General features: G+C 41.0%; 2 non-coding genes across 2 annotated transcripts; both read right to left on the bottom strand.

Annotated features, from left to right (window-relative positions):
* Positions 1-24,284: 24,284 nt before the first annotated feature.
* LOC121734540 lies at positions 24,285-24,403 on the bottom strand. Its single transcript, XR_006036737.1, has one exon. It is a non-coding gene; the product is annotated as a 5S ribosomal RNA (ribosomal RNA).
* A 71-nt stretch (positions 24,404-24,474) lies between these two features.
* LOC121734542 lies at positions 24,475-24,593 on the bottom strand. Its single transcript, XR_006036739.1, has one exon. It is a non-coding gene; the product is annotated as a 5S ribosomal RNA (ribosomal RNA).
* Positions 24,594-24,598: the final 5 nt, after the last annotated feature.

Here is a 24,598-nt window from a genome sequence, read left to right as displayed (position 1 = left end):
GTGTGGATGTGTGGATGTATGGATGTTTGTTACTCTTTCACGCAAAAACTACTGATCGAATTTTAATGAAATTTTACAATAATATAGCTTATATATCAGAATAACACATAGGCTACAATTTTAACCGACTTTCAAAATGGGGGAGGTGTTATGTTCGTTTTCTTATGTTCAACGATTACTCCGCCGTTTGTTAACCGATTTTCAAAATTTTTTTTGGTATGTAGGGTATCATCCCAATTTGGTATTATATTCACGAAAGTGGTGATCTGATGAAGGATCCATAAGTAATCGAGGGAACTCCTCAAAATTTATGGGGAAATATGTGGTGACTTCGGTTTCGTGAGAAGTATTCTAAGCTTAAGCTACAAACAAGTAAGATTTTGCACCGAGGTATACCTGGTATACCGTGGTTCGGAAGGTGCTGAGAGAACTCCTGATTCTTTATAGATACAAATTTGGGAGTTTGTTTTAAGAACGGAAAGCATATGCTACTATGCAAATTACATTCATCGTCATCATCATCACTACCATAATATTATACCATGCATCGTCCCATGATTATGAGCCTTTTCATAGTCTTTTAGATCGAGGCTCGAGTTTGTCAAGCAATAATTTAAAAAAATCTATACTTCTTAATATTATAAACCTGAAGAGTATATTTGCTTGAATGTGCTAATCTCAGGAACTACAGGTCCGATTTAAAAACTTATTTCAGTGTTAGATATCTCATTTATCGAGTTAGCCTATCTCATTTATCGAGTAAGCCTATAATAGGCTATATTATATTATATTATCACGCTAAGACTAATACGACCGAAGAAACTCAGGAAAAAGTGGTAAAAACGGGGAAAATATTAGAAGGGGTTTATCTCACGAACTACTGGAGCAATTTTTATGGCAATATTTGGCACTTATATAGAGTAGACCACGTGAAAGGAGTATTTATAGATATTTTTATTCGAAAATGTACGCTTTCTGTGAAATTCCTAATTTACGCGGGCGAAGCCGCGCGGGACATCTAGTTGCACATAATTGGTTGTACCGTGTGTATGCTAGAGATAGCTGTGCAATCATGGTTATCAATCGTGGTCCAAACTAAAGAAGGGTTAGATCTTCCCTTAGGTTAGGCCCAGACGTAATGTCGACCTACCCTAAGAGGTAGGCTAAATATCGAAACAGAATTACTTCTGTTTCAAACAAAATAATATAATTACCTAGTACTTTTCTGTTTATCTTCTATTGTTTATTGTCTAGTAAAATAAGTATTCGTCAAAATTCTTTTGGAGTCTGGACGAATGCCTCTTTCACTTTTTGTACCATCTTCTGGACTTAAATCGATATCAGTGCAGTGTAGCTGGTCATCGTATCTGGTGATCTGTCACGCGGCAGGCGCGTGCGCTGATATCATCTCCTTGGACACATCGTGACGGTGATCATGATCTATAACATAGATACATGTCAAATTGTCAAAGAGCAATTTTACATGGTATTTTTTTCATAATACAGAATATTATGATCATTGATCAATAATCAATAATATAGTTAATGATATCAATAAATTGTCAAAAAATTATTGAGAATAAAACGTCGTGCCTTACTTAAGATGACATTATAGTACATTTTACACCTACGCGGCCCAGTGGCATATGACTCGGTTCTCGATTCGGAGGACGTAAGTTCAATTCGTGCGTGAAATTAACTAGGAGACAACATATTATATTAGGCTGAGCATCTGATTATCTAACAAGAAATTCGATCTATGCGTCAGAAGCACATAATATGGGCAGTGACGGATTAAGAATACTTGATACCCCCCCCCCCCCCCCCCCCTTCCGTATGTCAACTATAGGGTATGCAATCTCGTTCTCGCGAGATCTCGGCCTTTTTTAGCGAGATTGATCTCGGACGAAAAAAAGGCGAGATCTCGCGAGTTTGACGAGATTGCACCTGAGCATGAAACGTCTTATTCGAAGTACGGCCTGAGTGAGGAGACTGACATGGACGGAGTTGCTATCACGGAGTAAAAACAAAGAGGAGCTGGCCTAAGCAAATGTGCAATGTGATTTTCAACTAGGTCCTGAATTTTGACTTCTCGTTGTTTTGTTAGTTATAAAAGAACTGTTATTACTAAAAGATTTGCGTTTGATAATATGCGCTTTTATAGTAATTCTGGACGTCAGTCGTCACGTTATCGTAGACGTCGTCTTCCACGACAAAACGTTGGGTGCGTCAAATGCCCTTTTGAAGTGTAGGCGTCGTGATGTCCTCTAACGTGCACGTTAAAAAGTTATCGTCAACGAAAATTTAAAAGAGTCTTCATATATATTATATGAAGACTATTCCATACATTTTACATCCCTTTTTATCGTTTTACCGCGGACGTCCACGATATTACTAGTTAGATTAGAAGCGAATACTGGTTGTATCTTACATTTATTATTAATTGATAGATAGTAGATATGTATGTCAACTACTTGAAAATTATAGACATACGTCAAACAATGTTTAATGCATAAAATTATATTGAAAAATTCGTGAAAATGAATGTTGATCTTATAATACTAAGGCCCGTATTTTTGGTCAGTACTTAAAAAGCGCCTCGGCCTCAAGGCGCGGTTCGCCTCTGTGATTGGTCCAAATTTTGACAGCCAACCAATCACAGAGCCTGAAACGTTCCTTGAGGCCGAGGCGCTTCTTAAGTACTGACCAAAAATACGGGCCTTAAAATATTTATTACTTTTTTTTCGTAATTTATTCAAATACGTGGGAGAGCCATGCTTCGGCACGAATGGGCCGGCTCGACCGGATAAAAACCACGTTCTCACAGAAAACCGGCGTGAAGCAGCGCTTGCGCTGTGTTTCGCCGAGTGAGTGAGTTTACCGGAGGCCCAATCCCCTACCCTATTCCCTTTCCTACCCTCCCCTATTCCCTTCCCTTCCCTACCCTCCCCTATTACCCTATTCCCTCTTAAAAGGCCGGCAACGCACATGCAGCTCTTCTGATGCTGCGAGTGTCCATGGGCGACGGAAGTTGCTTTCCATCAGGTGACCCGTTTGCTCGTTTGCCCCCTTATTTAATAAAAAAAAAAAAAAAAAATATTGTGATTATTTGCAAAAAACCCACCAAACTGCTAATCTCGCAAGATCTCGAAATTGGCGAGATCTCGCGGTATTGTATTCATAAACTCGCGGGATCTCGCTTGAGCTCCAATCTCGCGAGATTTGCATTCCCTAGTCAACTAGGATCTGTCTTGAAGCTTTTACCACCTAAAAACATTAGTTCTTTTTTAGAAACTTTTTTTGGTGAGGTTTTTGGTGAAGTGAGAGTGGTGAGACGTGATGCCCTAAGGACGTATGTTTTTTGTCCTTCTTCTGGTGCTCCCTCAGACGTGATGCCCTAGGCAATTGCTTAATTTGATTAAGGGTTAATCCGTCACTGAATATGGGAGTCAAAAAGTTTGGGAGTAACATTGAAGGTCTTGTGTATTCCACATACTTGGGCACTATGAAATTGCTCCTGCTGTCTTGGCTTCAAAGCAATGGGCCACACTCTACAGTCACCGAAATCGTTGTAAGATTTACACCACGACCAATACAGTATATGTGTTCAATAGTTACATCTTTGTTTACAAATTCATGACGCATTGTAACCTTTAATCTCGTTTACGACCGTAATTACTTCGTTAATTCATACGTAATGTCGTAAAGATGTTAATTCGAAAAAATAATTGTCCCAAAAACAATAGCGTATGTGACAAGTATACGCGATTTTCAGATCAGATAACGTCTACGTACGAATATAATTAATGTTGAAAATTGTTTTATCGTATAAATAATAGCGTTGAATTGTTTTTTATGTCTTCATCGGTTTGCTCCTAATGTTGTTGCTAGGGAGATTCTGTTGATGATAATTATTACTTATTTTATGAACGGTTCAGACTTTAAAGGGCCACAAGCTACGAATAATAAAAACTAAAGTAACTTTATTATGTGTAGCGTTTTAAAGGTCATACAATTTCGTTAAGCTATGTACTTATAACTATTTAACCTTTTGACCTATCATAAAGGTAGACTTACGCTACATTTTTAGATTCAGAACCTCCGTTTTCGTTTACAAAATACATACTTACATTTAAAAAAAGAAGAAAAACTATACATTAACAAACGAATGTATAATATCAAAAAATAAAAACAGCAAACAACTACAAAACAGCAAAAAAATAACGATAGGGGGGGGGGGGGGGGGGTGGGGGTGGAAATCAAAAAAAAAAAATACATCATCGACTATAAACTACAATTGTATTTTGTTTATGTAGTTTTTGAAAGTCTTTGTGTCTAAACACACCATGCCGAAGTTCCGCGGCGGAAGTTCGGCTTGATTCCGAATGCCGTTTATACGTGGGAGAGCCATGCTTCAGCACGAATGGGCCGGCACGACCGGAGAAATACCACGTTCTCACAGAAAACCGGCGTGAAACAGCGCTTGCGCTGTGTTTCGCCGAGTGAGTGAGTTTACCAATACTATTCCCTTCCCTACTCTCCTCTATTCCCTTCCCTTCCCATTTCCCATCTCTACCCTCCCCTATTACCCTCCCTCTTAAAAGGTCGGCAACGCACCTGCAGCTCTTCTGATGCTGCGAATGTCCATGGGCGACGGAAGTTACTTTCCATCAGGTGATCCGTTTGCTCGTTTGCCCCCTTATTTCATAAAAAAAAAAGAATTTCCGCCGCGGAACTTCGGCATGGTGTGTTTAGACACTTTGAGCTCAAAAAGCAATGAACATTTTCACAGTTCGTACTGATGCTGATGATGAATACAAGGATGGAGTAATCTTGTACATGTTTATACTGACAAGATGAATCAATCGTATCCAAATAATTCTTAAACTAGTGCGACTTATGAACCTTATCACTATGATGATAAAGTCGAAAAGCGCTAAATTTGGCGACTGTACGAAGTACGTAGCTAGATACATACCAGACTACTAATACTTTACAATAACCTACATTTTAAATCCATACAATAACACGAGCACTTGCTAAGAGGTGGAGGTAGGGCTACCACTCGATAGAAATTTCCTCAAACTATTTGTGGTTAAAATTATTTTGTTATTTCGCTGAACATCAAAATTTAGGGTTGTCACTACTGCCAAATTTATTAAGTTTTATTTTTGTTTTTATAGAGAATTTAATTGTGTACTATACGTTAAGGTCGTACCATCTAAATTTTGGTAAGTAAACTTGTCTTAGATTCATAGTAAGTTCTTGTAGTTAAATAACTCTGTGGCGGCAGCCCTGTTGTGGCATCACCTCACCGCAGTCGCAACAGAAATAGAGTTTGACGTTTGTATCCGCGGTGGCGCCTGTTCACTGTCAACTGCACAGGTGCGCTCGCAGCAGAGGTTGTGCTTGAAAAAAAACACCCAAAAACTACTCAAATGATAAAAAATATATAATGTAAAGTAATTTCAAATCTGTAGTGGAGTAATATTATACAAATGGTATAATTTACAAGTTCATTACCTCTTCTTGATAGGCAAACAACCCACTAGACGTTCTATCACTGAATGCCATAAGCCTGGGTAACCAATCACAAAAAACCTTTGGTGTTATATCATGATTATTTAAGGGCAACTAAATCAATTTTTAAATCTTCAACGGAATAACGAAGAAAAGAAAATTTTCGTTAGCAAATACATAATATAGTCAAGTGGACGTTACGAAAAGTGCGAGAATGATTATTTTGGTTGCATTGGAGAGATGATGTGCAGGATTGGTGCCGCAAATGTACCACAGTTTGCGCTGCCGTAAAGGGACCTCAAACCAGGAGTCCTACGACTTGGATAAGACCTAGGACATTGAGAGTGCTTAGTGTTTGGACCTAGTGCTTTGTGTTGCATCTAATGCTACTAATTAAAGTCTTCAAAAGAGTCAGGCCTTTCTCTTACGGCACGTAACAATAGCTTTTATATTCGCCTTCTTTTGCCTATAATACTCAAATTTATATTAAGAGATAACTGGTAACAAAATTTAAAATGATTCACTTAGCAAAAACCACGCGTATTGCTTTATCTAGATTTCTCATAGACACTTAATTTATACACAGATTTAATTTGTACTATTTGTTGTGTTTTTGTGTGTTGTAAAAATAGTAATAAAATATTGTTACGTGCTAGGGTTCGAGGATTTGGAGAGAAAGACCTGGTGACTCTCTTGAAGACTTTATTAACACTGCACTAAACACTAGGTCACAACACTTAGCACTAAGTCCAAACACTAATCACTAGGTCCAATCACTAAGCACTATCACTGTCCTAGGTCGTAGCCAAGTCGCAGGTTTCACTGGTTCACTCACTATTGATCACTTGATGTCGCCTTGAAGATCGCTCAGATTGAACTGAATTGCCGGGCGTGCCTGCGGCTCTTTTTATATGGCGAGACGAATTCCAGAAATTTCCCGATTTCACGTAAACGAGTAAACAACCGTGGGAAATTTCTAGTAGGCTCGGGAATGTGCCACAATAAAACTGCCGTCCTTGCGATAGTGCAGTAGGTTGAATTTAATTTAGACCTTATGGACTCAGTCATAAGGTCTAAATTCAAACACGCTAACAAATAAAGGGTAAACACGTAAACAAACATTGGACCTTTTTAGAAGGTTCGAGTATGTACTTGCGCACCACGTGTCCGTATACCATGTACCGTAACACTACTCCCCTCTTAGAGATGCTCGTCCCGAGCATCATTGTTACTGCCATGGTATCGCGCCAGACGGTCTATGTGTACCACTTTGAATGTCCCTCTTGGTTGCTTTTGAATCCTGTAAGTCACATCATTCAATCGGGTAACCACTTTGTATGGGCCATCCCACTTGGTCTGCAACTTTGGAGATTTGCCTTTTCGGCGAGTTGGGTTATGCAGCCACACCAGTGACCCTTCTTCGAAGCCGCTTGTATTCGATTTCCGGTCGTATCTGGTCTTCATGTTCTCACTTGACTGTAACCCATTTTCCCGAACCATGGCGTGTATATAGCGCATCTTTTCCCTTAAATCGCAGACATAATCTGGTACGGTCTTTGGTTCTTCCGGTGATCCTCCTGTCAAAAGGTCTACTGGTACTCGTAGTTCTCTACCGTAATTGACATACGCCGGGGTAGCTTTTATGCTCTCATGCTCGGCGGTACGGTACGACAGAAGGAAGAGTGGTATATACTTGTCCCAGTCCTTTTGTTTGTCATCTACCAATTTCGCCAAATGCCTCTCAAGGGTCTGGTTAAATCTCTCAACCATTCCATCAGACTGTGGATGGTACGCGGTGGTCCTCGTTTTATGCATTCCCAAAATTCTGCACACTTCCTGGAAGACCTGCGATTCGAAATTCCTGCCCTGATCGGAATGGATTTCTAGAGGCACACCAAAGCGAGATATTACTTCTTCGACTAGCTTAGAAGCAACTGTTGTAGCTTCCTGGTTTGGTATGGCGAACACTTCTGGCCATTTGGTGAAGTAATCCATGACAACCATAAAATACTTGTTTCCTGATTCCGTTACAGGAAATGGCCCAGCTACGTCAACTGCGATTCGTTCCCACGGTGCGCCAACGTTATACAAGCGCAGGCTCCCACGGCTTCTTGTCTGTGGTCCCTTCACTGCAGCGCAAGTAGTACATTTGCGGCACCAACCCTGTACATCGTCTCGACAATGCAACCAGTAGAATCGTTCTCGCACTTTTGTTAACGTCCTCTTTACTCCTAGATGACCTCCTGATACGCCATCATGCATTTCACGGAGAACATCCGGTACTCTCGTACTTGGGACAACTATCTGAAGATGGAACTCTCTGCCGTTGGTCTTCTCCCATTTCCGGTAGAGTATTCCGTTTTGAAGTATCAGACTGTCCCATTGCGCCCAATACGCCTTAGTGACAGCGCCAGTGGGTGCAACCTCACTCCAGATTGGTTTTTCATCACCCCGTTTCTTCCATGTGATGATATGCCGAAGGTCGTCATCTGTTTCTTGAGCCTCCCTCATAGCATCATTCTCCCATGGGCCCAAAGGACTTGTTTTCGTTAACTTTAATGTTACTTCATTAGATTCCTGCTTAACACAATGTTTGCAGTCTTCCGAACACGGCCTTCGCGAAAGTGCGTCGGCATTCCCATGTGCCTTTCCGCTGCGGTGTTCCGTCTTGAAGTCATACTCCTGGAGTTGTTCAATCCATCGAGCTACTTGGCCTTCTGGGTTCTTGAATTGTAGTAGCCACTTCAAGGCTGCGTGATCAGTTCGCAGTAGAAACTGTCTGCCGATGAGATACTTGCTGAAATGTTGTAGCGTCTTTACGACAGCCAAGAGTTCTCTTCTTGTCACACAGTAGTTTCTCTCTGGCTTAGATAAAGATTTGCTGAAATATGCAATTACAACTTCTCTTTCACCCTGTTTTTGAGATAACACCCCTCCAATGGCCGTGTTGCTTGCGTCCGTGTCGACTATAAACTGACCTTCAGGTTGTGGATACCCCAGGATTGGAGTTTCACACAGATGTTTCTTTAGTTTCTGAAAAGAATCTTCGGAAGTCTCGTCCCAAATAAACTGTCGTTTATCTTCTGTCAGCCGATGTAATGGCTTGGCTATCTCAGAGAATCCCTTAACAAAACGCCTGTAGTAGGAGCATAGGCCGAGAAATGCCCGCACTTCGGTTTTGTTCTTAGGGGTTGGCCAATTTTGGACTGCTTCTAGTTTCTCCGGGTCCGTCTGAATTCCATCACTGGAGATAACATGGCCGAGATAGTTCACCTTACTCCTGAATAAACGACACTTCTTTGGATTCAACTTTAACTTGGCCCCCTCTATTTTGGCGAAAACTCGTTCTAAGTTTCGCAAATGGTCCTCGAAGTCGCGGCCAACAATGATGACGTCGTCCAAATAGACTAAGCAAGCCTCTCCAACTAAGCCTGCCAGTACACACTCCATGAGTCGCTCAAATGTGGCAGGTGCGTTGCACAATCCAAAGGGCATGACGTTAAACTGCCATAGACCTTTACCGGTGGAGAACGCTGTCTTCTCCTTGTCTTTTGGATGAATTTCCACCTGCCAGTATCCAGATTTCAGGTCCAGGGTCGAGAACCATTTCATGCCACTCAAGGTATCCAGAGTGTCGTCGATTCGAGGTAATGGATAGCTGTCCTTCTTAGTGACATCATTGAGACGTCTGTAGTCCACACAAAATCTTGTGCTGCCATCTTTCTTCTTCACTAATACAACCGGTGAGCACCACGGACTTGCAGATGGTTCAATTATCTTATTCCTTCTCATGTCCTCCAAAAGGCCTTCAACTTCTTTTTCCTTTGCAATGGGTATCCGTCTTGCTCGTTGACGAATTGGGTTCTCGCTTCCGGTATCTATCCTGTGCTGAACCATCGACGTTCTTCCAAGGTCGCCTTCCTGACAGGAGAAGATATTCGCGTGGCGTTGTAAAAACTTCTTAGCTTTCATGCTCTGCGAATAAGTCAGATTACTCTTGCAGTCATCGAGTAGCTCAGTCACTATTCCATAGTTGCTGGTGTTTGCTGAGTCTGAGCCTGTGATCGAATTACACTTTCTCATCCAGACAACTTCCTCGCACTTTCCAATGACATCACCTTTGTTCAAGCAGAACTCGCGATCACCAAGATTCAAAACTCTGACCACAGCGTTACTGCTTCCACTAACAAGGGTTCTTGCCGTCATCAATTTATGCGCTGATGTCTTGGTAGGTGTGTCTTCGATTAACACGCATCTGTTTGACTTCTTCTTTCCAGCTGGCGGTAGTTTCACCAGCACCCGAGCTTCCGCACGTCCAGGTATTATGACTTTCTTTACACATTCAACTTTCCCGCAGGCGCCTCCAAGGATGAAAATTTCTTCTTCGCCACACTTGAACACTCCGTCGGCGACATTAATTCTGCAGTTGTGCTTCTTCATGAAATCCAAACCCAAGATGCAGTCGTCCATAATCTCAGCCACGATAACGTCATGAGGGTATGAGGATCCCCCTACGTTAATCGTAACTGACATTTCTCCCAGGACGGGTATTGGCTGACCGGAGGCAGTAAGGAGCCGACAGTTAATTCTCCTCTTGTGTCTTCTTGCGGCTTTTACCAGATTTGGGTTCACTATCGTTCTAGAGGCTCCTGTATCTAGAGTCATTTTGCAATCCGTCCTGTTAATAGTCCCCTGAATCACAAGACTGTTCCCGCTGCATGCTTGGGAGATAACAGTTATCGGGGCTTCCTCCGTGTCAGCCAGCACTCGCCCCTTAGTCCTGGCTTTTATTCGTTTCCCTGATCCCGGGCAGGGAACGAGGCCCCTTGCTTTTGCAGCTCCTCCATTTGTTCCAGACGTTCCTCAAGCATTTTCATCCTTGCCATTTGGGTCTCTTTCTGCGGGCAGTTAAGCTGAAGATGGCCTCTCTCGCCGCACTTGTAGCACATGGCTCCAGAACTTCTCTTCGTAGGAGCCTTAACCTCCTTGACTTCCTCAGAGACCTCGCGGATCTTATATGTCTGCCGTATGTCACGCCGAACAGCCTCGACCTCTAAAGCATGCGCCAATGCTTCCTTAAGCGAGGTGTGGTGACGTAGCCTCACTGCAGCTCTGACCTCTAGGTCCCTGATTCCGTCGACAAATGCTTGCACAATGTTCGTGTCGATCATCTTGGAATCGGCCCCTGGGTGTGCCTTCTTGACCAGTTTTTCTATTTCCAACGCCCATTGTTGTAGTCCTTCTCCTGGGCGTTGGACTCTGTCACGCAGTTGGGCACGGAACACGTGCTCCAGGTGTCGCTCCCCGTATCTGGATTCAAGTGCCTCCATCAGGTCTTTAAACCCATTTCCTGTATGCGCTTCTAGGACCGACAAAGCTTGCCCTCTGAGCGCAACTGTGAGAGCGGTCAGGCATTGTTCATCATTCCATCCGTTGGCAGAAGCAACCGTCTGGAATTGCTGACGATAAGCGTTCCAAGAAGTAGTACCGTCGTATGGTGGCACTTTAACTCTTGGTCCTTGTACCACTACGGAAGTTCCACTAGACGTCGCGATTCCTGTGGTTTCCACGCGCACTTTCCACTTCTGTAGTTCTGTGAGGCTAGTTTTCACATTTTCCATATCCACTCCTAACCCCGTAACTCGTTCGTCCATTACGTCGACATCTTTTCGAAGCTTAACCACCGTGTCACTGACATCCTTTATAGCTCCAAGCGCTTTTTCTTGGAGGTCCTTTTGTTGCTCTTGTGACTCCTGCAAAGCGCCGAGCTTGCGTTCTTGTAACTCTTGCAAAGCGCGAATTTCAGCTCTTTGAGAATCTTGTAAAGCGCCGAGCTTGCGGTCTTGTGACTCTTGCAAAGCGCCGAGCTTGCGGTCTTGTGACTCTTGCAAAGCGCCGAGCTTGCGGTCTTGTGACTCTTGTAAAGCGCCGAACTTGCGGTCTTGTGATTCTTGTAAAGCGCCGAACTTGCGGTCTTGTGATTCTTGCAGAGCCTGAATTAACTCAATTAGGCTTTGTAATTGGGGAGCCACTTGAGGGGCCGCAGAAGCTACGGGCGATGCATGGTGGCTGGAGCCAGTAGGCAGGGGTTGAGCAGACGGAGCTCGGTGGGCGGAGCTAGTGGGCGTGGCCTGAGTGGGCGTGGCCTGGTGGGCGGAGCCAATGGGCGTGGCCATGCCCAAAGTGGGCGGAGCCTGAGGGGTGTGGCCAGTGGGCGTGTCCCGGTGGGCGGAGCCAGTGGGCGTGGCTTCAGCCAAAGTGCGCGGAGCCTGGTGGGCGTGGCCAGTGGGCGGAGCCATGTGGGCGGGGCCAGTGGGTGGGGCCTGTCCCTCAGTGGGCGGAGCCATGTGGGCGGGGCCAGTGGGTGGGGCCTGTCCCTCAGTGGGCGGAGCTTGGTCCCCAGTGGGTGTGGCCTCCGCAACTCCTCTCTCGGAGTCAATGGCAGCAGCTCGCTGCGCCCTTGTCCTGACACTCCCCTTGAAGTCCTCTCTCGGAGTCAATGGCATCTCCAAATCCCACTTCTGACACCAGTTGTTACGTGCTAGGGTTCGAGGATTTGGAGAGAAAGACCTGGTGACTCTCTTGAAGACTTTATTAACACTGCACTAAACACTAGGTCACAACACTTAGCACTAAGTCCAAACACTAATCACTAGGTCCAATCACTAAGCACTATCACTGTCCTAGGTCGTAGCCAAGTCGCAGGTTTCACTGGTTCACTCACTATTGATCACTTGATGTCGCCTTGAAGATCGCTCAGATTGAACTGAATTGCCGGGCGTGCCTGCGGCTCTTTTTATATGGCGAGACGAATTCCAGAAATTTCCCGATTTCACGTAAACGAGTAAACAACCGTGGGAAATTTCTAGTAGGCTCGGGAATGTGCCACAATAAAACTGCCGTCCTTGCGATAGTGCAGTAGGTTGAATTTAATTTAGACCTTATGGACTCAGTCATAAGGTCTAAATTCAAACACGCTAACAAATAAAGGGTAAACACGTAAACAAACATTGGACCTTTTTAGAAGGTTCGAGTATGTACTTGCGCACCACGTGTCCGTATACCATGTACCGTAACAATATTATCACGCTGTATGATAGCGTACAGCGTATACTCAAGTAATTTATGACGTATACGTTTATGTGTACAGTTTTCTTGTCTCCTCTATAAATAATAATTACATGATTATATTTATTTACACTGCATTAAATATGAGTATTTCTTTAAATAATATAAAATTTTCTTTTTTCTAAGTTTTCATTCTATTATTATACTTCCCATCAATATAATTAATACTATTTAACTAAAAAATTATCAGAACTGTAATCCAAATATTCAAAGGAAATACACAATGAAAATCAAAATCAATAAATCATCTTTCTCTGTGTAAACGCTACACTGTGTCGTGAAGGAGGGCGCGTTAAAATTGAAAATAAATTCAATATCAATTTGAGCGCGCGCCAAGTGTCGATACTGACGTGCTCTGTTACATATTTTTACAATATCTGTGACTAATGGCACGAATATTTTCCTGGAGAGTCCACGCGCCGATTCTTACCAGGTTCTAAGATTATATTTTGCTAAGTACCATACATTATTATTATCGATACTAACATTTTTAATATGCGAAAGTGTGGCTGTCGGTTAAATCTTCACATTTAAGCCGCTGGCTTAGATATAATATATCAAACTTCATGACATACTTTCAGCCCTAAGAAAGGGGTATTGAACATTTTTTTATCCCGGAAAAATGTACGCTTTCTGGGTGGTAAGCGTATTTTGGTGTAACGAAGTTACGAGAATGGAGTGTGCATGATTTCTTAGCTTTACCCTTCTTGATTTTTATAGTGTTACTGTGTTAGCTTATGTTATTTAGCCAATAATGATTTAACCATTTACTGTAGTGGTTCAGGAAGCGATTACAGTCTTAACATCACCTCCCGCGTCCCAGTTGGTTAAAAATAAAGCAATTACTGGCGTGACGCACTGGCGCTATTTCGGAGCGATGGTCGAGTGACTGGAATTTATCGATTGACTTATTGCTTCCATCATCATCATCACATGCCTACTATACAGGATTTAGACAGGTAACTAAAGCCACAAGATGTAAATAGCCACTAACTAGATTAAATGTTGAATATTTGAATGAGGTGATATCAGCTTCTATCATCTTACTCCTGTCACAATCGAGAATCGATTCTACTCGATCTCAGATGGATTTGTAATTCGCGATATATCGGCGCATGATTGTGTAGTGGCTTAATTTGTAACTTATCAAAATCGAGAAATTTGACGTTTTCAATGCGACGTCGATCTTGACTGGAATTTGTTGATAACGATTGTGGCTGAATTGAAATCGACATTGGATCAGTCTCGTTTTCAATATCGAATCAGTAGGCGTTTTGAGTACACATACAATCGGAAGAGAATGCCGCGTCCTGCTCTAACAACGTCAATTCACGTTTGTCAGAGTAGGATGCAGCATTCTCGTCCAATTGTTTGAGTCTCAAAACCGTTTCGTGGTACGGGCCCAGAGTCGGGAGTAAGGTCCCGGGACTCTCGTATAGTCAATTGTCTGTTTCATTGCTGCCGAAAGATACGTAAGGGCTTGATTACACATACCGAGTAGAGTGGCAAGACAGTGGTGAGACAGTGCTCTCGGCCAATCAAATTGATCGAGAGCATTGTCTCTCGCCCCTGTACTCGGTAGGTGCGTGTCTGCCTAGCCGGGACACCTGTGGGACAAGCCTTAGTACCTATAAGCCTTTGAGTTTGATTACCATCATCTCCATCTGTTTATAACGATGACTACCACAAGGGCAGGTCGTGTGGTGTATAATGACATCGTGAGGAGCGTGCGCCGAGGGGCCAATTAGCTGTCATTAATGACGTATGCAACGGCGGTCGTGTTACTTTTGCGAGAATTACCGTTTACTGTGTGACTAATCGGCAGCGTGCGTCCACTGTCAAGAGACGAGCTATGAAAGAAGGATGTGGTAATCTTCATTCTAAAACTAATAGTCAAATAGTAATTAAAAGAAATAGGAAATTGGGACGTAACATTTCATTATTAACAGTTCGTGTTTTCAGTGTCCAAAGTTTCATATTATGCATTTAAAACACGATATTTTAATAGGAATGTTAATTCCAGTTGCTTCAAAAGTATTTTTAAAGTTTTAACAACACCCGGGTTATTTAGCTTTGAGAACTTGAGACAATGTGATTTACATTTCAACCGACTGTGTGGAAAGAGTTACGTTTTTGTATGTATGCTTGTTTTTGACACACTCTACGCCTAAACGACTTATCATTTTGAGTATTAGGATGACTGCAATGATAAAATCCAAGTTAATATCTATGTATTCCTAAGGAAAAGAAGTAGGGCCAAAATTTTGTAACACCCTTCTTCTATTCTTACTTCCAAACCGTAACCGTGCCGCGGCCGTCTTTAAAAAAAATATATGAAATAGTTGCAATGAAATAGCAGCAAAACTATAATTTAGAAAAAAAGACCGTGCCGTCTTTGACAATGGACACGCGCCGCCGTCCTAGACGGTCTGACAAGTCGGCTGGGTGAGCTTCGTTATTGCCTGTCACTGGCGTCCAGCGCTGGCGTAATGCAATGTTCCCACGGATGCTGTGTGGCAAATATGACTTCACTAATACCAAATCGTATGTGGCAAAATATCTCTTCATTTGCGACGCGTTCTGTAAGCGAAATTAACGTGATATTTCGTCTGTTGAATGTACAGTCAAAGTTCATGTTAAAATGTACATGAGTGTATATACCATCGAGGAAGTTGATTCCTATGCAATTGACAGACCAACGTTATTTGTGATCTGTCAGCTGGGTTTAACGTAACGCAACCAAACTACTTAGGTCCCCGATTTGCATAGGAATCAACTTCTCTAATAGTACAACGTGCTTGATCATGTGACCAAAGAAGATAGTAGAGGAAAGGCAGATATATCTTGCGCATACTTTTGGGTCATTTTTTCGTTGAAAACTTTTTTATCAACGTTTACCACTTTTTTGGGTGATTGAAATGTAAAATGTCAGAATTTGTTAGGCGAAGGGAAAGAAAACTGTCGACTCAGCTTTCTACTGGCACTCCTGCCCTAGTAGGCAAGTGGCAAGCGATTATCGTAAACGCTAACAAAATGTATGCGATTTGACATAAGTCATCGCTTCGCTAGCGAATACTAATGTCAATACTCAATTCCCATACATTTTGTGGTGTTGGCGTTAGCGTTTACGATAATCGCTTGCCGCTTGTCTAGGCCCTCTGGAGTCCAAGCGTTTTAAGTAAGGCCTGTCACACTAGTTGGTAATATCAGTTTCGCTTAGGTGCCCCTAATGCACATCAAAGGACTAAATAGTAAATACCATGGTTTATGCAGACCGTACTTACGGCCGTTCCCAATATTTGATCTATCTCTGGTTTTGCCATACTAGAGATAGGAATAGCTCACAATTGACATAAAATATATGTCTCTAATGTGAGCTATTCCTATCTCTAGTAGGGCAAAACCAGAGATAGATCAAATATTGGGAACGGCCGTTAAAGAATCACATATTCAAAATTCAAACGGCCAGTGTGAAAGTAGTGGGCTGTGGGGTGCATTCACTAGGTACGTCAGGGTAATGTATGCACCGCGGGCGGGGTAAGTGATAGGTCGTCAGGCATAAATAACGGTGCTCCCCCGGGGCTTCACACTGGAGCCAGCGGCTGTGATCTATCCGGTGTACTTCCGGTTTGATAGTTTTTGGGGTTCCGTATCCAAACGCTGTCTGTCTGTCTCGACGTATCTGTTTTTATGTTCGGACTAAATTGTTGAAATAATAATATTGTAATATAATTTTGAAGCTGCTTAAAACATACCAAAAAATAGGGAAAAGTTCAATCATACAAGCTCCAATAAGTTTTTTTCACCTTCTTACGCTAAGGCTGCCTTCACATTAAGTCGCGAGTGGTGCGGCAGCCGCGCTACTCGCGACTTAATGTGAAGGCAGCCTTAAACTCCAGCCCCCTTAGACAAAGTATCATTCTCTCGTTAAAAACGATGACGAAATTCCTTATCAAAATGTATGCGGTTTAACATAAGTCATCGCTAAATGACATTTCGCTTGCGAAGACTAATGTCAAATCCCCATACATTTTGATAACAAACGTCATCGTTTTTAACGAAAGGAAGGAACTTATTGGCTACGGCCCCTGAACTAGTGATGAGCAAAATCGGTCTTGCAGCCTTAGTCTTGGTCTTGCAAAAAGCAATGCCGAGTCCAAGAATATCCTAAAACTAAAAAAAACCAAATCCAAGACCAAGATCAGGCAGATTTGACCAAGTCCAAGACCAATATTGTACTAGAAATACCAAAACCAAGACTGTCTGAGTCTTGTTTTGCTCATCACTACCCTGAACCGTGTATTTCGATGGTATTTCCGTAATTTCAGGGAATGACCATGGATAGTTTTTTTTGCGGGCAACATTCAGTTCTAAATATCACTATGAACATTGAATCTCCACAATCAGTCACTTTACTTGGTAAATGCTCATATGATGATGATGATGATTGATAAGAAAAGCATCAAAGATGTTCGTCCACAGATTAATACATAGGATTACTACGTAAGCATAGCGCAGATCCCTAGCCCGGTATAAATAGTCAGTACTCAAGATGCATCTCGGTCTCAAGACACGGTTCAGGCTCTCAGAGCCTGGCTCTGTGATTGGTTGGCTGTCAAAATTTGGACCAATCACAGAGCCGAATCGCGTCTTGAGACCGGGTCGCATCTTAAGTACTGACTATTTATACCAGCCCTAGAGTACCGTATAACCACTATTAGGCTGCTTTTCCACCAGAGCTGTGCGGAGCTGTGTTGCGAGGAATGTGTTTTTGAGAACCAATAAAATCGCTTCAATGACATGACTTTGCCATGACATCGCTATCAGCGCGGCGGCCGGCGATGCTATTGGTTGCGGAGCTGTGTTGCGAGGAATGTGTTCTCAAAAACACATCCCTCGCAACACAGCTCCGCACAGCTCTGGTGGAAACACAGCCTTAGTCCAAGAACTAGCGACAACTAGACTTTCGTCATTTTATAAAGCTTATCCATACTAATATTATAAATGCGAAAGTGTGTCTATCTAGTGGTCTAAATACACCTCTTCAAGCTTAAACCGCTGAACCGATTTTTATGAGTCCCAGGAAAGGACAAAGGATATTTTTTATCCCGAAAAAACGTACAGATCCTTCATTATCTAGTAGCTTTATTAAAGCTTTCGTCAATTTATGAAAGTAGCTGGATCTTGGGTTAGTATGTTCTTCGCCAAAGCACGAATATATTTCAAAGACACGTTATTTTATTCAACAGGGGTATGTGATTGATACAGTGCCGCTGTCCGCGCGTGTTTGTGTCGGGGTTAACTTATAGCCTATCTCCATAATGTAGGCTAATCATGCTTAAAAGCTTTGACTTCTTGCAGAGTTTTCTTCGTGGGTAGTTTTATAATCTTTTCCGATAGTTTAGCTCCGTTTGTTTGATGATTGTTAATTTTACTTGCACCACGCACTTTTTGTGACTTTCAGACATTATCCCCATTATTTATGTTTTATGTTTCGACATAGTATACTCTTTAGACTATTACTATCCCTAAAAAAAATCAGGCTGATAGACTGATACCACGCCTATTTGACTTATTGATTTGGTTTTTGGCGCTGCAATGTCAGAAGTTCTTTTACTTATGTAAACTGTATCAATTACATTACCCACGTATGTCGATGAGTATGTCACATACCCAGTAAGGTAATGATCACAAAAAGGTGTGCAGCGTTAGTTGCTCACTTCCTCGGTCTTGGCGCGTGGACCATATTAAGATATCCGAGATACCTCACAAACATATATAATTACAATAACCATAATGAGCGGATTGTCGTCATCATCACATCAGGTGTTCTAATTGTTGATCCGTTCGAGACAGATCCGATATGTCAATAATGAACCTTATTCACAATTAATAAGGTCGAAAAGTGAGAAGCCGAAATTGCCTTTAACTGTACATAGTGAAAAACCTGACACGTGGAAACTGTTGGGTAACTATTTTTCTACCTTTATATTTCTACTTACTTCTATTCTAATAGATATTTTTTTAGTATAATTAGAGGTCTAGACGACGCCCGCAACTTGCTCGTCTTGATTAGTATGGAAGTATGAATAGATGCTTCTCCAATCTCCACCATTGTAGAGAAGCACCACTGCGGTTCCTCTAGCTCAGTGGTTCTTAACCTTTTAGTCATGAGGGACCATCTTACCAAATGTTTGTCTTGCCGGGGACCACCCATTTGGTTTACCTAAATTAAGGAAAACAAGCACAACCACAAATAATTATAAAATCAGCACTCATTTTTCATTGAGCAAAAATCTAAAAGTTACAGATTTTAATTTTATATGATTTTTGTGACTGCATACTCTTTACTGACTTCTGAATTCTCACGTATTATTATGATGGCTTCGGGGACCACTTGGAATGCCTTCAGGGACCACCAGGGTTAAGAACCACTACTCTAGCTGGTCTACTCCCCGAACTGTTTTGTACCTCATGTAGGACGAACAAATTTCTAAGCTGTAAGCAATTTTATCTAAAACAGACCATGGACGGACATATGACAACATTTGATTCCGGAAAAACACACAGTTTTCTCACAAACATTAATATTATTGTAATACATTCACCACAGGACAGTGAATATTTCGGCTGTTAAACAACCCTTCACCATACATCACCATTTCCTAGTTCACACCACATTACGTCCTGTCAACACCAAGCATAAGCAGGGCCGTGTTTTATGGGGTTTTTAATTTTAAATTCCTGGCGAAGGGTTGTGATTGCCCGAATGTGAGTCGGTGCCAAAAGATGGCAAAATGCAAAACATGGAGAAGCAAAACTTATCATATGTCGGGACTCAAAGAACCTCTATATACTCGTACCTAATTTCAACAAACACGTTGGGCGGTGAAGAGGTAACTGACAGACACTCTTTCATATTTGTAACATTAGTCTGGAATCTGGATCTATATATATATATATATATATATATATATATATATATATATATATATATATATATATATATATATATATATATATATATATATATATATATATATATATATATATATATATATATATAAAGGGCAAGGGCCCGAGCGTCTCGAGTTTCCCCATACAAAAGTGAAAAAAAATCTTTCAGCGCTGCTACGTTCACAGTGAACTCTCTACAAGGAACACGTACACACCCTGAAGTATTATCACTTATTTTTGTTACACTCTGTATATATAATTGGAATCTCGGAATCGGCTCCAACGATTTTCATGAAATTTAGTATATAGGGTATTTCGGGGGCGATAAATCGATCTAGTTAGCAATCATTTTCAGAAAATGTCATTTAATTCGTGTTTTATCGAATACCGAGCAAAGCTCGGTCAAATAGCTAGTAAAAATTAGTTGCTAATTAGTTTTCAATTCTCAAAACAACATAATATCCGCTATTCTCGCAGAAGCATAGGGGTCTAGACTCTAGAGTCATCTAGGCTGACACCTAATGATACAATGATGAATCTAATGATATTCTAATCATTATCAATCACCTGCGAATCACGCACGATATAATTACAGCTGTCCGTCCATCCGACATGACCCTGATCATCTATATTAGCTGTTTTCGGATACAATTACTTTTTGCTAATACGCATTTAAAATATTTAAGTCATGTATAATCTACAACATGCAAATTACCTTGGCCGTTGGTTCCATTAATTTCCTCAGAAAGAAATACCTAGTTAACTTCTACGTACAATGTAGATCTACAAAATGTCTGCTCTACCAGTTTCGAAATTTGACTTCGCACAAGGGCGCATCAGTATATTTCGACAAGTTGTTTATCTGGAAAAGGCAATTTTTGGCCATTTAAACCGGACAAAGCCGTGGTCAAAAGCTAGTAATAATATTATGTATCACCATTCACCAGTTAATAATTTCAGTTAACAAAGTTCCTTTGTATATCGCTAAGTTACACATCAGTACCAAAATAATACCAAAAGCAGCAACAGCTCTACAAAGATCCAGCGAAGCGGCTAATCTGTTCCAACATAACAGTAAATATTGATTTCTAGATAAAAACTATTATAAAGTCGTGTCCCACTATCAGATCTGATTGTCTCCGATCTGACCGACGATCGGCCGACGGTCGACCGTCAGATCGACGTTAGATCGTCTCGATCGTGATGGAGTCACGTATCCGGACTGATGGACTCTTTTTAATTACTTCGGATATGTCAAATTGAGTGTGGTCCAATTCACAAGCGATTTCGAAGAAAGGTGGACGATAAAAATATTTGCCTACTTACTGGTAACAACGCAAAAGCTACATAATATTAATCTATTGTGTAAAAAGCCTTTTTTAAACTTTTTAAAGTCAGCGGCTTAAAATTTTTATTATTAGCTATAAGTTTTAATACCAAAAATAGGAACATGAATACGTAATAACAATAAGCGGTGGCAATTTGTTAAAATATCAATCATTTTGTGCTTGAATTAAACAAAAATGTCCAGCCACTTTTATTAGACTCTATGTTAAAAATTTAATACTTTTACGCATCTCAAAACACAGGTAATATATTTTAAGCATCTCTACATATGACGCATCTGTAACTAAACCTTATTTACAAATCAAGAACTTTCGTCCTAAATACTTATTATTTTTTTTATTTTTTTTCTCCTCTCCCCTTTCCCTCTACTTCTTGTCACTTACACCAGCTGCTAGTCGGCGCCACCGTGTCAAAACAAGAGGCCCAATTCCCACAGTCGCATACGTATGTCTGTCGTCCACCACAAAAAACATAATCGACTTTTTCCACCGAATATTAACTATGTTGAACATTCGTCTGAGTCATTGTACGACGCGAAGAAAGCTCGACTTCAAGGTCAATTTGGCGGATCATGGTTTGTTGGTGTTATGCGTCGCCATAATATCTAAATAATACTACAATTACTATAGTTAATCTCAGGAGTTTTTTGTGTCTGTGGTTGATCAAAGTCGGTCTACGCGACGTAAAAGTGAGGAGTTAAGCAAAATTGTTGCAAATTATGGTAACTTAAAAAAATACTAGTCATTTCATTAATTAACTGATAACTTATATTTAACTTCAATTTTCATGGTTTTTCACGGTTTAATTTTCGAACGTCATAATCCACCTCGACGACTTACAACCAGTAGACAGTGACGGATTAAGACTACTTGATGCCCTAGCAATCCATGCCTGCCCCCCCCCCCCCCCCTATCCGTATGTTAACTAGAATCGGTCTTTATACTTTTTCCACCTAAGTTTTTTTTTGGTGTGCTTTTTGGTGACGTGAGAGTGAGAGGTGATGCCCTAAGGACGGATGTTTTTTGTCCTTCTGGTGCCCCCCCAGACGTGATGCCCTAGGCAACTGCTTAATTTGATTAAGGGTTAATCCGTCACTGCCAGTAGATGTGGTTGTCAACCACCGTATTGGGAATATTATATTCATTCTCTAGTCTCAGATTAGAATAAATATTCACCATGTATAGAAAAGAACTAATAAGTTACTATTATATATACAGCGTAATTGACCACTTCCCATCAAGTTCTATGTCCTGTTTGTTGACGCAAACTTCATGCAAATCATCGCGCACCTGATGACAATTAAATGATAATAGTGGAAATGTCATGATGATACCTTTGCAGACGAAAGGCAGTAAGTCAAGTTTTGAAAAAAATCACGTAAAAAATAAACTTTTGTGTAGTATGTAATTCTATTTTATTTTATTCTTCATAGAGGGTGAAAATTTTGTTTTTATTTGTATGTCGCTAATTTCAGTGTTTTCATAAGGCTTTCCTTTATTAATGCTCAAGTAAATTTGAAAGTACAGGCATAAATAATAATATTATTACATCGAATATTAGTCATTGGCTTTAATGCTAAGTGTATTTTTTGCAAAATCGTGAGTTATTTACTATTGCCCATTTCTTCACAGTGTGTTTTATTGTTGTGACGAATTGACAATTAAAGTAAACGAAGGTGACCATGGGAATCAAATTGTTTACACAAATATATAAAATATGCAAGAACATACGCACGAGCACATACACATAAACACAGACACACACACAAGTACTTGCCACAGACAATACTGTAGGTGCTACAGAAAAAAGAAAGTAACAAAAAATTAAATCAACACTAATATGCGTGTCAAAATCGTGTCAAATTGCATAAGTGTCTCTCTGTCTTGTTACATTTTCACGCAAATCACTGAACTGATTTTGTTAAAATTTTGTATTTATTGTTGGTCGGAAAAAAAGACAAAGCTGATTGATACTAAGGGGGGTCAAATAGGGGTTCAAAGTTTAAGGCGAAGCCACGGGAGCAAGAATCTAAATAGTAATGCCAGATTTTAGAATCTCATTGATTTTAGAGAAAACTCTACCGTCTAGATTCTAGATATTTTAGTGCAAAAATAAATTAATGCACTTAGTATTTTAGTGCAAAAACAATATTATAAACATGTTTAGTCTCCGTATGGACAGAGGATGTAACAAACATCACGACAATTGACCATGTTTGGTTTGAGCAAATACTTTACTTGGGAGCATAAATAATACATAACATCACCTATGTGACTAATTTACGTACCTAACATATTATAGTAAATAGTCACAATTGACATTTTGTCGTTCTACTGATTTATAATTGAACTAATAATTATTTTTAACAAACTATTTAAAACTAACCTATATAGTAAAACTAAAAGTCAAAGATGAAAACTAAAAAAAATATAAATTTATAATTTGTAGAACTGGTTTATTTAAACGAACAAGAATTATTTTTAAATAGAACAAGTACAATGCCCGTTGTCAACCAATGAATTATTATTAATATTTGCAGTGGTCAAGTTTGACTCAAATCTAAAATTATCCTGCTCAGTAAATATTGACAAGGTACTCAGAAAATCCAGTAAAATAAAACCCATGTTCAACAAATTAATACTATTTTTAAACACAATATTTGCATAATATATAAAATTCTCTACTGCTATTATGCAAATATATTACGAGTTATGACTTAATATGAGTCCTTTTGTCACTTACTTTGTTGTGATGCAGGGTACTCAGAAGTCAGAAGCATTTTTTGTGACATAATAAAATACTCAGACTCAGCAAAACTACGCGACTGTTGCTGGTCGCCCAGCACCTCCTCCGCGGATGAACAAAAAAGGGGAGAATGAGAGCCGTAAGTTCACGGAGAGCCGTAAGTCTACGGATAGCCGCAATGTACCTGAGCTGCGTCTGCGGAGCGAGGTCCCCGCGACGCCCATGTACATAATATCTCGCCTGCACTGGTCCATGGAGGTCGAGGACGTCGTGGACTACATCAGTAAGAAGACGACCCTCAGGTCGAATGTCTGCAGTCTCGCCACAAGGTCAACTTCAGTTCCTTTGTGGTGAGAGTACCGACGCATCTTCTGTCGACCTTTGAAGCGGAGGAATTCTGGCCGACTGATGTGGTCTACTGAAGGTTCCGGGGGAGACTCCGGAATGAAGCGCGCGTCACGTCGCCGATGGGCCTATGTAGCCTGATATAAATAAATAAATAAAAAATAATAATATTATTATTGCTATGTACATTGTACATTCAGTGACTCGGGGTCAAAACCAATTACTAGTCATCAGCAAAAGTATGCCAACATCACGCGGTATTCCCAGGCGGTCACCCATCCAAGTACTAACCGCGCCCGACGTTGCTTAACTTCGGTGATCGGACGAGAACCGGTGTATTCAACGTGGTATGGACGTTGGCGAACACTGAGCGCAAACGACTCTACCGATGTCGATGTTATACATAGATCAACATAAAATATACCAACAAAAAGCCAACATCACGCGGTATTCCCAGGCGGTCACCCATCCAAGTACTAACCGCGCCCGACGTTGCTTAACTTCGGTGATCGGACGAGAACCGGTGTATTCAACGTGGTGTGGACGTTGGCGACCA

Source organism: Aricia agestis, chromosome 15, assembly GCF_905147365.1.
Source record: "Aricia agestis chromosome 15, ilAriAges1.1, whole genome shotgun sequence".
Classification (NCBI taxonomy): domain Eukaryota; kingdom Metazoa; phylum Arthropoda; class Insecta; order Lepidoptera; family Lycaenidae; genus Aricia; species Aricia agestis.
This window is presented reverse-complemented; position numbering and strand designations above follow the sequence as displayed.